Source organism: Protopterus annectens, chromosome 10.part0, assembly GCF_019279795.1.
Source record: "Protopterus annectens isolate FY-2018-M chromosome 10.part0, PAN1.0, whole genome shotgun sequence".
NCBI lineage: Eukaryota > Metazoa > Chordata > Ceratodontiformes > Protopteridae > Protopterus > Protopterus annectens.
The window spans coordinates 1,272,622,552-1,272,638,410 of NC_056744.1; positions in this window are offsets into that span (position 1 = coordinate 1,272,622,552).

The following is a 15,859-nucleotide window of genomic DNA, read 5'->3' on the forward strand; positions in this document are numbered from 1 at the left end:
CCCCACTATACAAAGTATACAGAATGAGAACTGAAGTCACTACCTAGCAGCCAAACAATGACATACAGTCGAGTTCCAATCATATCCCTCATATAATTAAAGGTGTATGCACATACATTGTTCTTGCAGCTCTCCAAAGCCAAAAGAGAAATATCCAAAACCTACCTCCACTCTGCGCCTCTGTCCCTATACCATGCCAGCCCTTGCCCAGCCTCCCTACTTCATGAGGTCCCGAGGCATGCAGTCCCAAAAGAAAACTTTGGATTTGTCAGCACTCCCTCATAAACTGCATACATACTTCTCAACCTCCCAGAGCAAGAAATCCAGACAAAGCCATAAATAATGGGTGACAAAGGCCCACAAATAGGAACAATCTTTAAACACTGCCCCCCACTAACGTAGAAAGCTGACAGGACAACAGGTCTTACATTAACATGGATTTTCTGAAGGGTATGAATTTCGAACAAATGCCTGTCATTATTTTCTGATTTCAATCTATAATATTTTGCCAGTGATTTGCCAGAAAACCACAACTTTATGAAAAACAGACCAAAAATATGATGCAAAAATCTGGACATTATGTGAAAATCTATCCAGTTGAGAGGTATGACCACATACAAGATGGAATGGAAAGCCCCCACACACGCATGCCTAACTAAAGGTTAAGCCTCACAATTGTAAAGCTGCACTGTGGTCCTTCACCCTCTCTTCATTCTCCGTTTTTTGTTTTTCTTATCAACTGCTGCCTAACTGCCATCCAACTAATAAAAGGGGATGACAGTCCATGCATGACAATTAAGAACTCACCGCACATGTGCGGCAAGCAACTGTTATTCTTGGGCATCCTTGCATCTTGCAAACCAAGCAAGCAATTGCATTTTTACTAATGTTGCGTGCTTACAGATCAGCTTTGCTTATAGTCACATACTGTGACATTGTGAATATAAAACCTCCCCCACAACCGGCCATGCTATCCCACATACTTCTCAACCCCTTAAAGCAAGAATCCAGACAAAATCCATAACTAAAAATGAGACAAGGAACAAAATAGAGACAATTTTTAAGATGTAGATGAACTAACAGGTTTTGCATTAGCATGAATTTTCAGAAGGATCTGTAGTCTGAAACTCAAATGTCTGTCATTATTTTAAACTGCAGTCTACTGATTCACCACTAATTTACCAGAAAACCACAATTTTATGAAAACGGACCAACCTATGAGCCCTAAATCTGAACATTCTGTGAAAATCTGCACAGGTAACAGGCATGCTACCTCATGTGCGATAGTTATTGCTGCACCACCCATGCACAGGGAGCACCTGTTAATCAGATAACTCACAGCCTATGAAAAGCCACTCCCAGCTTGGCTGGAACCACAACAGCACAGAAAACGCCACCATATCCTACCACCACCAATGACCGCTTAACCAAAAGATAAAGGGGGCAAGAAAACAATGATCACACTGCACCCTACTAAGAATAAAGACTTACCATGCTTCTACCCTCCAGGTAACCAACAAATGTCCCTCTAGCTAGCCAATGAATGGTTTAGGAGCATGGAAGTCAATTATTACCTAGCCACCCCCGCTAATCAGATGCACAGCCACTTTTAATTTAAAACAAAGTGAAGTGTAAATTTCTTCCATTCTAGTAGGATGGCAACATTTATTCTGGCAGTTTACTTTTAAAAGAAATACCTAATGCTAGAACGAGGACAGCTTAAACAATTAAGTGATAAACATAAACATGATGAGCTATTCCCTTGTGCAAAACATAAGGAATAAGATATTATTTTACGATATCATACTAAAACTGCTATGCTGTCTCCAAGCTTCTATAGATATGCACCACTCCACTCCCCTATATAGCCTCATTAACTCTTCCTATATCTACTACCACCATCTTTATGTCAACAGCCAACATAAAACACAAACTGATTAGAACACCACACCATTGCAGCAGTAAAGCACACATGATCAGGCAAGGAACAGAGCCTGTCACTACCTTGCAATTTCCTTTCTTGTTTCCCTAACCTCTTTTTTTATCATTGTATTATTATTATTATTATTATTATTATTATTATTATTATTAATATTTCAATACAGAACTCCATTCCAGAACAAAAGTATCAAATCACCCAGTCTCCCACCTGAAATTCTCAGTCCCCACCAACATTCTTTAATCTTCAACAAGTAAGCCAGCAGAGGCGAAAAAAAACTTTGCTAACAAACAGTACCCACCTCTTCAACACACACAGTTATTAATCCAAGGCATATGTGATCACGAGAGTACCTACGGGTTGGCTTAGATGTAAGCCTGCACTATAGCAAGTTCATACAAAAATCTGATCCCTTACCCAGTTACACTTACCCAAAACAGTTAAACCCCTCCTTGCATTTACCTCATTTCTTCCCAACCTCCTACTTTCCATTTTAACCCTTCCATCCCCAACATTAACTATCTTCCACTACCATCTTAACTGCCATTACTAATCCTACCTGGCCCTCCCCAAAGATGTTCCTCGACAAACTGGTTTGTTCCGAAACCTCATTTGTTACGCGAGACCTGTTGCTCTATTAACTTGTTAAATCAATCCCAATAATCATCTAATATTCTCTCCGGTGTCATCTGGGGTTCCTACAACCTTTGTACTGAAGCCTCCACTCATATGGGCACACCCCCATCACTCTACCCCTCTCAACTGTCTCTAATTCTACAGGATGCTTCCATTGCTGCCTTAATAGTTGACTGTTGCAACCATTGTATAATGCCAGGTATTATAGTTTCATACTTATTATGTACCAAAAAAAGAAAGACTGCTGTACTGACTTACTGGTTAGCACAAAGGGTGAAGGCTCCTGCTTGAAAAGTTGCTACCTATGTTTTAGGATGAATTGTTGGAGCCCCCCTTTACTTTTTTTTTTTTTTTTTCAAAACCTTGTGTAATATTTTGGAAGTGTCCCTCATGTCCAGTGGTAGTGTAGAGGAAAATCATTTTGTGTTCAAGTGCTGAGAGTACACGGGTTTAATTTTTGCCTTTAAGGTACTTTATAAAGACTTTTGCTGGTGAATTTTATCCCCCTGGCCCATGCTGTTCATGCTGTAAAATTGGGTCCTATTTATTTTTAAATACATTCAAGGCATAATATAAAGATTTATCTCTGTTGTCTTGTGTTCCCCCAGTGTTGCAGGATTTGATTGTTAGTCTAGGGAAGAAAGGAGTTATTACATCCCCCTTACACAACAACACATATTCACACATTCTTGCATATATACTCACACACTCCCCCACCCAATCACACTCTAAGATGCATTCACCCATTCGCTCATGCACACAGACACCTACCCTAAAGAACCCCCCCCCCCCACTGTGACCTCTCAGGCAGACATACACACTCACATTCTCTAAACTTACACCACTCATTTCTCTATATACACTCACACATGCAGCCACATACACACCACACATGCACCCAACAATGTCTGTCCAAAACCTCTTTCACAGTTTACTCTAACGTGATTACATACATACATAGATATATACAAATGTTTCAAGCATGGACATTAATGCCCTTCTAGCTTGCCAATATACCAAAACAATTGTTCCCATAATACATGTCCAGGTTGTTCTTAAAAATATCTTAACTAGTACTCACTTTAATGTAATTTGGTAGTCTGTTCCAAGCATCAGCTACTCTGTCAGAGAACCAATTAGTACACTTCTCATTCCTATATAATCTTCTACATAGGTTATCTGATGATTCACTAGTACTTTTTGATAACCCCAAACATTCCCAGAGGTAGTTGTCCCTAAATGCCCTACATACCTGAATAAGATCTCTTCTGAAATATCTGTAAGAGACACCATACAAGTTCAGATATTTTAGTCTTTCATAATAACTTAGATTTTCACATCCATGGATGCCCTTGGTATATGTCCACTGTACTCTTTCCAGTTTATTCATGCTTGTTTTCCTATAGGGTTTCCAGATTGTTATTCCATACTCAAGTTTGGGTCTAATGTAACTAACAAACAATGACTTCATTATGTTTGATTTCCTAGACTTTATAAATCTTTTTATACAACCTGTAGTTCTATAACTATCATTAGCCAATTGGTTGATATGATTAGAAAAGCTCATAGCTGAATCTACCCATATACCCAGGTCCTTAAATGAGTCTACAGTTTCAATCACTGTGTGGTGTATTAAATATTCAACTTTCAGTTTATGTCTCCCAAATCTCATATGCTTAGTTTTTGATGTATTTATCAACATATTATTATCCTGTGCCCAAATGGTCAATTTAGTCAAATTATCTTGCAGACATGCCTTATCTGTAACACTTGTAATTAGTTTACCCAATTTCAGGTCATTAGCATATAGGCTGTAGAACACCTCAGATGAAAAGGTAAGGTCTGAAAGATACAATCTAAACAAGTAAGGGCCTAGGACAGAGCCCTGTGGGACACATTGACTGTAACCAAGGATTTCACCTGTCCAGTTGGTGTGTGATACTTGCCATGTCCTATTTGTAAGCCATGCAGCTATCCATCTTATCAATAGTACATCAATACCTAGTTGTACTACTTTATTGATCAGTGTTCTGTGTGTGACCCTGTCAAATGCTGAAGTTAAATCTATATAAATCACATTACAGCACAATTTTTCATTCATAGCTGTTATTATATTTTTATAGAACATCGTGTTACAGGTGGTAATAGATCTGTTTTCAACACATGCATGCTGATATATGGTTTCAAGTCCCAACCTATCCAGTTCTGACAATAACTTATCCAGTATTACCTTCTCCATTATTTTTCCACAACATGAAAGTAGACTTAAGGGTCTATATGATTTAGGGTTTGTCCTACTCCCCTTTCCCTTAAAGACAGGTTTAATAAGTGCATGTCTTCAATCTTGAGGAATCTCCCCATATTTATATGACCTAGTGAATAACAGATATAATGGTAGTGTAAGTTCTTGCTGAAGTGTTCTCAGGTCATTGTTACTTATTCTGTCTCCTCCCTGTGCTTTGTTTGGATCCAGTTTCCACAGTTCTTTTTCAATATAATCTAATTTGATTCCAGTATATGGGGTTACCTGGATGTCACTAGGACAACTTACCACCCTTTTTGTGGAGCCAAACTGTTTTGCATAAGATTTTGTAAATATATCTATAATCTGCTGTATCTGAGAATAGATTTTAAAATCTGCACACAGTTTATCAATTTGTATATCTTTACTCCTTCCACATCTTATAGGTTCATAGGTAAGTACTAGGCTATCTGCCCAAGGGCATTTCTAAGCCTAGCCAGAATGTGTTGGCTTTCACCACCCCATTACATTAGTTCCCTGTGCCCCTGACCAGCAGAGCAATTAGTTCCATGTGCCACTGTCCAGCAGAGCCACTGCAGTGATCCCCGGGGTAAATTTTCTGTTTCCCTTTTACTCGTCAAGGTTTCTCTTGAAGAGTGTTAGTGAGGGGCTCTGCCTGATATATACTGGAATCCTGTTCCAAAGCATGGGGAGTCTGGGACAGGAATCTATCCCTCCAGCATGTCCTATTTATCATTGTGGTGAGGTTTATATCTGTAGAGCGTGTGGCTCTCCAGGATTTGTTTTTTTTTTAGGTGGAGCATGTCCATCAATTCTGGGTTGGACATGGCCTTGTATGTCAGGCAGAGATCACCTCTAAGTAAGCTGTATGCAACCGAGTACAGCTGGAGTTTCTTGAGTGGGGCTGCATAGGGCATCTGTTTGAGGTCAGTAATCCTCTTGGTGAGGTACTTTTGTGGTCTTTCCAACTGTTGCATGTGTCTTGTAAGATACATCCCAAATGGGGCATTGTATTCTATGATGGGTCTAATGAGTGATGAGTAGAGAGGCACAATAACCTCTTTTGTTCTAGATGCAAACCCTTTTGTGATTAGGTTGGCCACATAGAAGGATTTTCTAACCACCTTGGCAATATGATTATCAAAGGAGAGATTACTATCTACTTGGGTCCCCAGATCCCTTATTACATTTTCTGTATTTTAGGGACTACCACCTATGTGGTAGTTCGTGGGTACTTTGTTTTTTCTAAAGAGGATGACTATGCACTTTTTGGCATTTAGTTTGAGGCCTTGATTTTGACACCAGGTATCCGTCTCAGTGAGACCCTTTTGGAGGGCGTCTGTATCAGCCGGGGAATCAATTATGGCCCCTAGTTTGCAGTCGTCTGCAAACTTGGTCGGCCATAGTCCTCCTATGCTTGCCTGTACCTCTGAGAAGTATATACCAAACAGGAGGGGTCCTAGGACAGAGCCCTGGGAGATGCCACTTGTAACCGGTTTAGAGTCGGACATAGAGCCTGCAACTCTCACCATGTGGATTCTATCCTTGAGTCAGTTGGCAACCCATCTCGTGACATAGGGGTTTATGTTCAAGCTGTTGAGCTTGTCTATAATACTAGAATGGCGAATGGTGTTGAAAGCCTTTGCGAGGTCTAGGTAGGCTGTGTGGACCTCCTTTCCCTCATCTAATGCCTTGGTAACTGTCTTAAAGAAGTCCACCAGGTTTAGGAGGCATGATCTGCCCTTAACAAAGACAAACTGGGTAGGGTCCAAGGTTTGGAGGTTCCCAATGTCTCTCTTAATGAGTTTCATGATTATGTGCTCCATAGCCTTGCAGACCAGGCTAGTCAGGCTTATAGGGAGATAGTTCCCAGGGTCCATTGTGGCTCCACCTTTGTAGAGCGGGATAACTGTTGCTCTGTGCCATTCTGTGGGTACATAGCCTGTAGAGAGGCTGAGTTTGAACAGTGTGTTTAGGTGAGGGGTTAGTTAATTTTGGAGCTCTTGTAAGACACAGCCTGGGACACCATCCGGTCCCATTGAAGCTGTGTTTTTGGCTTTGGATAGGGCTGTTTTAACCTGTATGTCGGTGATTGATGGGACCCTACATTCTTCTGGTATAGTTATCGGCCCTTTGGGGATGAGAGGGGGGTGAAGTTTGCACTAAACTTGTCTGCCAGAATGTTGGCAATATCAGTCGGTTCAGTGTATTTTGTGCCATTCTGTACTAACTCAGAGCAGATCTGAGAGTTTCCACTTAGGTTCTTGACATAGCTAAAGAATGCTTTGTGGTTATCTTTGGAGTCACTGGCAATTTTTCTTTCAAAACTAGCATTGGATGATTTAATGAGGGGATAGTAGTTTCTTGCTGATACTGATCAGGGATGTCTTTCCTTCTTGGGATTTTACTCTTTTCTGTACTAGTTTCCTCCTTCTGTTGTACAGCTTGTTTATGGCAGGGGTCCACCAGACTGGTTTCCTTTTCTTGGAGGAGTGATTCTTAGTTTTACTTGGGATAGCATGATCTATGCATTCCTGCAGATGCTCATAGAGTGCCTTTGTAAAGGTTTCAGCAGCTTGGACAGCATTGTCCTTTAGCATGGGGGCTGTGAACCTTTCCACCTCGGTCTTAAGTAATGTGAAGTTTACTTCTGAAAAGTTTTTCACGGTGGTTTCCTTGATTGGGGGTGGGGGCAGAATGTGGATATCCAGAGTGATTAGTCTATGGTCTGATCTTACCAGCGAGGGTTTGACCTCTGGTGTGGAACACCAGTCGCCCATGTTGGTGATGACCAGGCCCAATATGTTGTTCCCTCTGGTGGGGGTGTTGACTAGTTGATCTAGGGCATTCGAGTTTATAAATTCTAGGAAGCATTGGGCAAGGGAGTTAGTACTTGAGTAGTTCTCCCAATTTATGTTTGGGTAATTGAAATCACACAGTATTAGGGTGTTTGGTAAGACCTTCATATTTCCCAGTTTCTCCAGAAATGAGGAGTGGGGGTCCTGGGTCATGGTGGGTGATCTGTAGCAAGCTACAATTTGGATTGCAGTTTTGCCCGTTGTTAGCTGCACATGGATGATCTCTGATGCATTGTGCTGCACCACTAACCTGGAGGTGTGGGTATCCTTGATGAATATGGATACACCTCCGCCTTTTGTGTTTCGGTCCTGATTCTGTGGCCAAAAGGTATGGTATGAGTTATAGCCTAGTAGTGCTGGGGTGCTCTCAGGAGCCTTAAACCAGATTTCTGTTACTGCACAGATGTCAATATTCTCCATACTGAGGAGTGCCTCAAGTGCGCACATTTTGAGGTTTAGACTTCTGGCGTTGAGTAGCATTACCCTCAGTTTTTGGTTACTTGTGCTATTTATCATGGTGGGTTTGTCTTTTGAGCCTTGCCTAAAAAAGGCATTATGGGGGAGGCAAGAGCCTTGGCCAGTATTTGAAAGCCTAAAGCTGACAGGTGCAAGCCATCTCTTGCGAAGCAATGTGGCTTGTCGAGCATGTCATCTCAGGTGGACAGAAACTGGATCCCCTTTGAATGACACCAGAAACTTAGCTAATTGTTGAAATTGATCCTTTTTTTTTTTATACTGTGGCATCATTCTTGGTGAGGGCAGGATGCTACTCAGGGCATGGGCTACATGATCAGAGAGCTCTTCCATGTCTCTTTTCATGTAGTCCAGGGAGGTACATCTCAGGTCATTCACACCAACATGGACAATGACAGAGTCGTATTTGTACTTGTTCTGGAGTAACCTGAGTGCTTGTGTTATGTGGCAGATCCTGGTACCCGACAGGCAGCTAACAGTAACCTTCTCCTTGTCCAGCCTAGTTAGTGGGACATCAGTGTGCCTGACTACAAAGTCACCTGTTACTAGTGTGTTGGGTATGTTATTTTGCATTAAGGGCTGTGATTGCGTGGCACACTGATTATGTGAATTATGTGCTTCATGGTTGGTGATGGGGTGTGGAGGTTGCTTGGATGTCTGCTTTGGAGGTCTCTGTTGCTTTTGCAGATTTTTATTTAGAGCCTCCGAGTATGTTTTCATGTATTTCTGTGTGTTATTTGCCGGTGTTGGTTTATTAGATCTATGTGAGACTGGTGGTGTGTTGCAAGTATTTCCCTTCTCCTCTTGACTGTCAGTTCCAGTCTTGGGTTGAGAGAGCTTTGCCTCCAGTTTGGCTGTATAATTGCATCTCTCACATATATTAGTGTTTGGTGGTAGGAGAGGGTTGTCTGTGTACATGAGGTCGTTGTAACATTGCCTCAAAATGCCCAGATTCACCAGTTGGACTGGAGAGTACACCAAAAACTGCCCTTTGGACATGCCTGAATAGGTAGAGTAAGCTGTTTTTCTGATTGGCTGGTGGGGACAAATATAGAGCCTTGTCCTTCTGGACAGTACAGGGTGGTCTAGTGCTAGGGTTAATTAGTGCTTGCTATGAGTTTTAAGGAAGTGCTTGACTGTGAAATGAATGTTTTGAGTGCTAAAGTTGAAGGTTTGTCTAGTCCCAAGGGAAAAATTGAAGAGTAGACTTCGTGGAACCGAGAATAGTTTAACTCTAGCTAACCGGTGCTGCCCGGCATGCAAAACCGCACAAATGCGTTTTTTATAGCAGGGAAGTGAAAGAGATAGAAATTAGACCAAAATGGCCAATAAACTACTAACTTCTGGGCTGAAACCACTCCTCCAGGGACAGATAGGCTGCTCAAAGCTCCCCTCTCTCACAGATGAACAGAGAAGCTTCCTTCTATCCAAGTAAGGTATGGGCAACACAGAAACTTGTAACACAGCCCTGGATTCAGCAATAACCTGAAAACTGGACTATACTAGTTCAGAAAGGCAGGAAACAAGTATTTTTTTTTTGGTTTTTTGTTTTCTTTCAGAAAATAGAGCAGATACAATCAAAGGTAGCCCAAAATGGCCAATAAACTACTAACGTCTGGGCTGAAACCATTCCTTCAGGGACGGATAGGCTGCTCAAAGCTCCCCTCTCTCACAGGTGAACAGAGAAACTTCCTTCTATCCAAGTAAGGTATGGGTAACACATAAACTTGTAACACAGCCCTGGATTCAGCAATAACCTGAAAACTGGACTATACTAGTTCAGAAAGGCAGGAAACGAGTATATTTTTTTTTGTTTTTTTTCTCAGAAAATAGAGCAGATACAATCAAAACAGCACTTTAAATGCACAGAAAAGGCTATCACACTTTAGTGTGTAGCCAACAACAGTTAAACAGATTATTTAAACATAAAAAGAATTTAATTCAAGTGCAGGAAGCAAATAAGTACAATATGTAGCAATAACAAACTTTTTAAATCACAGAAACGCTAAAACAACTGGCGTTTTAGGCTGAATTAATTTAAGACAGCAAGAAAAGCAGAAAAATGATACTTAATCACTCCAAAGTCTCTCTTTTGTCTCTCAGCTGCTACAGACTCTGCAGAACACCTGGAAGGCACTTGCTGAGTGAAATACAAGTGCAAAAACTGCTCAAATGCGGTTTTTATAGCAGGGAAGTAAATTAGCCCAAAATGGCCAATAAACTACTAACCTTTGGGCTAAAACCACTCTGTATATATAAAAAGGTTTCCTATTATGCTCAATATCTTTATATAAATTTTCCTAATTTTTTTCTTGATCTTGTCTAACACTATGCTTAATCTGTTTGTCCAGCTTGTTTATTTCAGTTTTCAAAGTTGTAGTTCGACCTCTCATCCATTTCTTATATTTTTTGTCTCTCACCTTAATCAGGTATCTTGTTCTTATGGAAATATAGCCCCCTGGTGTTGCGTGCCTAGATCCTGATGTTAAACATTTTTTTTTTTATTTTGAGCACTCAGTTTCTCTTCCAAAACTTTCCACATTCCATCTGCAGTTTTTCCACTGAACACCACACTCCAGTTAGTTTTATATAGTAACTGTTTTGCTTCCCTATAATATGTAATTAACATTCTGTGCATTGGCTTAGATTTCAGTTTGGCAGAATTATCTAGCAACAAATTAACCTTAATAATCCCATGATCACTGCACATCAATGGTGGTAAAACTTGACTTGAAATTACAGTAATTTCTTTGGGAACACAAACAATATCTAGTATATTCTGTCCCTGGTAGTTTTGCTGTTCCTGAATATACTCTGTGAATAATTTCTTTACTAACATTGTCGAAGCAATATTATTCCAGTCTGTTTCTGGTAAATTTAAGTCCCCAGCTAATATTATTCTTTCCTCCTGTGTTTCATGTAAGGAAATGTATGAATTCCCCTAGGTCATCTGCACTTGACTTTGGTGGTCTATACATCAACAATTGTTATATGTTCCAGGGTTGTCTTTACTGTCACAGTTACACAGTCTATAGTATTGGTGTTATCATTGAACATGTAATAATCACAGGTGGTCTCATAGCTATCTTTAATCCCTCCACCTGATTTTTTTGTTAGAATGTCTGTTACAGTAAAAACATTTATACACTGTCAGAACTGGTTTCCAGTCATTGTTCTTTAACCATGTTTCACAAACAATAACAACATCAATCTTGTGGGAATGTAGCAAATTTTCTAATTAAAAAAAAAACGTTATTATTAATGCTCCTAGCATTAACAACCATCAGAGATGCATCAAATGTTGCTATCTGTGACATGTTACAATTCTGACGTGGAAAAATCCTGACTAGTGTTTGTCAAATATTGCAAAATATCTGCTGCAAAAATTATCTTCCCTTATCAAGACAAATGCACACCATCCTGTCTGAACACGTGTGCCCAAAAGAAGGCTTGGATGCTCTATACATTTCCATTTTTTAAAACAGGACATTTTTTCCATGTAGGTGTTTATCCAAAAAATATTTTCATTCACAGTGACCTGACTATCCTTTCTATAGGTGATTTGTGAAAAATATGTCCTAACACCAATACACGCTATACTATCTAGGAGGGCTGTCAGTTCCCAACTAACAGTCAGAGAATCTTTGTTGGTGACATCATTTGTACCAACATGAATAAAAACAGATCCATACTTCCTTACATTAAGGCGTTCCAAGGCTTGTCTCACATTTTCTATTTTTGCTCCTGGCAAGCATAACACTACTCGATGTTCATTATCATCTCTGCAAATATAAGTATCAGTTCCTCTAATAACTGAATCTAAAATTACAAGAATATCTTTGCTGACCATCTCTGAAGAATCTTCAGCTTCTAATACAGTAATTTCAGCTCTATCAGTTGTTACAAAGGATAGATCTTCATCACTATTAGTCTTATTAATTCCACTGTTTTCATTGCGTATTAAATTCTCATCCAGCTGGCACTGTAAATCCACAGCTTGAGCAATGTAGTCAACATCTGTCTTTCTCTTCTTTTTTCTTACAGTAATGTTCTTCAATCCTTCCACGTTCAGTTTTGATTTCTTCCTTTTCACCTGAACCTTGTCTCTTTTTTCTACCTTTTCCATTGGAAAGGTGATGCGTTTTTCTGCAGACTGAGGGTTTTCTGATAGACAGATATCTTCATTCCCTGTCACCAGTGTGTTACATAACAAAGCAGTGTCCTTTTTACTACGTATTCTCTTTCCTTTACAGTTGTCAGTTTCTTTTTCTTCCTTGTTATTTGTTGAGAACTTCTTACTTTCTTTCTTTTTCTGTTTCCTTCTAAACAAACTGTATCCTCAGATTGCTGAGTACTTGCATCCACAATTCCATAGTTCTCAGGGGCATCATCATGTTTCACAGGGGTTGAATGTTCTTTGCAGAAAATAGATGCATCATTTTCTAAATCTGTTCTACTTGTTCTATGCCTAACATTATTTAGTTCATCAGTCCAGTCATTAGTATATGAATCAACAGTTCTCCAAGCCATGCCAATTGCACAAGTGCAATCATCATCATTAAGTCAAGATTTGCTTCTAACAATGGTAAGCAAATCATCCATGACTGGGTGAATGTAAGCTTTTGGCCATGTTCATTAACAAGACAGGCTCAGGTAATTTACCCAGTCGTATAATTCTCTGAATTGCTAGGCTGCATAAATGCATTACTGCGCACATTTCTGGGGGAAAGCACATGTCTAATTAGCACTGGGTTTGACACAAGAATCCAGACATTAGAGTTGCATACTTCTTTTTTATGCAAGCATTCGTGAGACCAAATATACTTGAAGTATGTTAAACTTCCATTGTATAAAAACAGTAAAATGAGTTAAAAGTAAAAGAAGAAGAATCCAAAGATTAAAGATGTAGCTACAAATCTGTGTATCATTTTCACTTAGTAGGAAGGTTGTCTGAATGTTACCACTACATAAAGCATATGGTAGGCCACAAAGACAGTCTGCCACAATGGTCAGGCTATCTCTGAACCAGAAATGGTTACCATGAGGAGTACGCCAGCCTGAAATCTTGCAGTAACCTTTCTGAATTAGCTCATAAAATATCAAGACTTCTTGAAAGTTATGCTATTACATGAAGTGTACTAATACTTACTTATTTTAAATACTGTAGTGCCAAACCAGGATAAGTTAGAAAACCAGCTTGCTTTTATTTAAGACACCAAAAGCCATTCTGTTCTGAACAATCCAGGACATGTCCCTACACACACACACACACATGCACATACATGTATATATATATATATTTCATATCATTTATATATGGCATGTACAAAAGATTATTTTCATTTATAACATATGATTGGTTCTTTATAATGCATTCATGAGACCAAAAATAACTGAAATATATTAAATGTTCTTAGTAAAATTAGTTAAATCATTAAATCAGTTAGTAGGACTGATTGTCTGAGAATAATCAATCACTTTTACAGTGTAGCTCTTCTTGTGTACACTGTATTGTAGAAACCATTTTCATACTGAAGGACAAGAACTGCCAAACGAAAGAAAGTTGTATTGATACCATAACAAGGCAAGTTAGCGTCTTCATGTAGAGCAGTGACACCAAAAAAATGAACAGTACATTATTAACTGCAAAACAAGGAGTAGCTTGGCATTATGACATTTCTCCCCAGACATAGCCCACAATCGTCAGTGACATTTCTTTTGCTATCAGAAGATACTACTTAGCTTGCATTGCTTCATCACTATATACATTCTACAGGCTTTGATTCAAGCCATGACTATAAATTTTTATGACTCATGATGTTTGAATGCGGTAATCAGGAGACTGAAGCTGAAGTATGCAAAAGACCATTATTGATAAAGTGTTTCAGTTATCACACTAGATGTATTTCTTGTATAACAAACTACTTTTAGTGTTGTGGGTGTTTTTCCTGATAGAGTCTGTGCAAAATTTATTTCTGCTAAATTACTGAAATCAGCTTAGCTTTTGCAGAAATTTTACAAGATATGTTGCAAAAGGTGTAACGAAAAGAAATACACTGGAATATGAATGACTGTTGTTCAAAAATGACTATTTTCTCAGACCATTTTTAGAAAGCCAATAACTAAATCCATTCATGGACAGTGTAATCATTTATTTACTGTTTTAATGAACCAGTGAATGAAAGAATGAAGGTATGTACTATCAGTATGCATAATTTATTTTGTGATTATAATTGGCAAACATTTCTAATGACGTGTCTTGGACTAGATTCAACCTCTGTTTGTACTCTTCCTAATATTTTCTTATTTATCGAGCCATTTTCCTTGGAGACTATGAGATTCATCTCTCTTAGGTGAATTTTAGTTGTTTATTTATTTATTTATTTATTTTCTTACCTACTTCTTGGTTTCATCATTAAATTATTCTGTTTCACTGAAAACAGATAGTTTCACTCCTATACAACCTAGTTTTTAGGTATTCCAGAGTTGTCCATCCAGGGAAGGGATTTTCTCCGTTGAGTTATAAACCCTTACAGGGCATCAGATAGCACCAAAATGTGTGGATGTGGTGCCATAATTTGGGACCTTTTTGTCCCTTTTTTTCTTTCTCTCTATTTCTAGAGGTGCTGGCTTTTGAGCTATGATGATAGCAATGAGGCTAAAGGATATAGTCACCATTATTGATTGTTCTAATGGAGGACAGAGTTCAGTGGCTTCAGGAAACCATGTGTCATAATTTTAATACATTTTCCCCAGTTTACTACTGAATTCTGGATCCTGTTATAACTTACTCACCACATTTCTCTCTTCCTTGCTTCCCATTGAGTTTGGCAATATTCCAGTGAGTTTTCTCCCAGAGGTCCTCTTCAGGATAAAGCCAATAGGCTGAAGCAGAAAGCAGTGGCTCAGCATGTGCCAAGGGCAGGATGGTGAGCGGGGTGCCATCGTAATGTGGCTAGCTATGGTGTTTATATATTATGTCCTAAATCCTCATTGCATATCAGAAGACACTTGGGAGCATACTTGTGAGCACTGCAAGGCTACCAGCCTGCCTGCACAGTAAAGCACCACTCCATTGCCCTACCCACCCTTCTGCACATTAATGCACCTGTCAATAGTTCTTGGCCTCTCCTGGGAACTGCGACATAAGGCATAATGTATCCACAACCTCTTCCTCCACCCCTGAGATGGGTGAGTAGACATAAAACTCATTCATCTCCTGCTCACAGCTGGTGATTCAGCACCTGCAGAACTATGTAAAGTCTTGTTACCTGGGTCATACAACTTCACCCATTTATGTCACTGAACCGACTTAGCCCATATGACATTATTTCTCTCTCTCTGCCTCTGACTTCTTTTCTTTTCCATTCTATTAAATGTTTTTGTAGATGCTGCCACTTTATTTCCTTTGGCCTGCGAGATCAGAGATGAGGACTTACTAACCCCAGCTCTCATCAGCAGAAAAAGAACAGTACTTTGGCTGCGCATTCTTTCCCACCTCATTTATTGCAATAGTAGCCTTATGTTTATTCCAAATCTGTTTTACCAAAACCTTTTCCCCAAAAACAGTATTATACTGCAGTCAGTCTTTATAACATGCTGTTATACTGCTGTCTATTATTTAACATCCATATAACTAGTGTCACTATGCATATGTGGCAAGTCTGTAACATTGTTGGTATTGTTCTT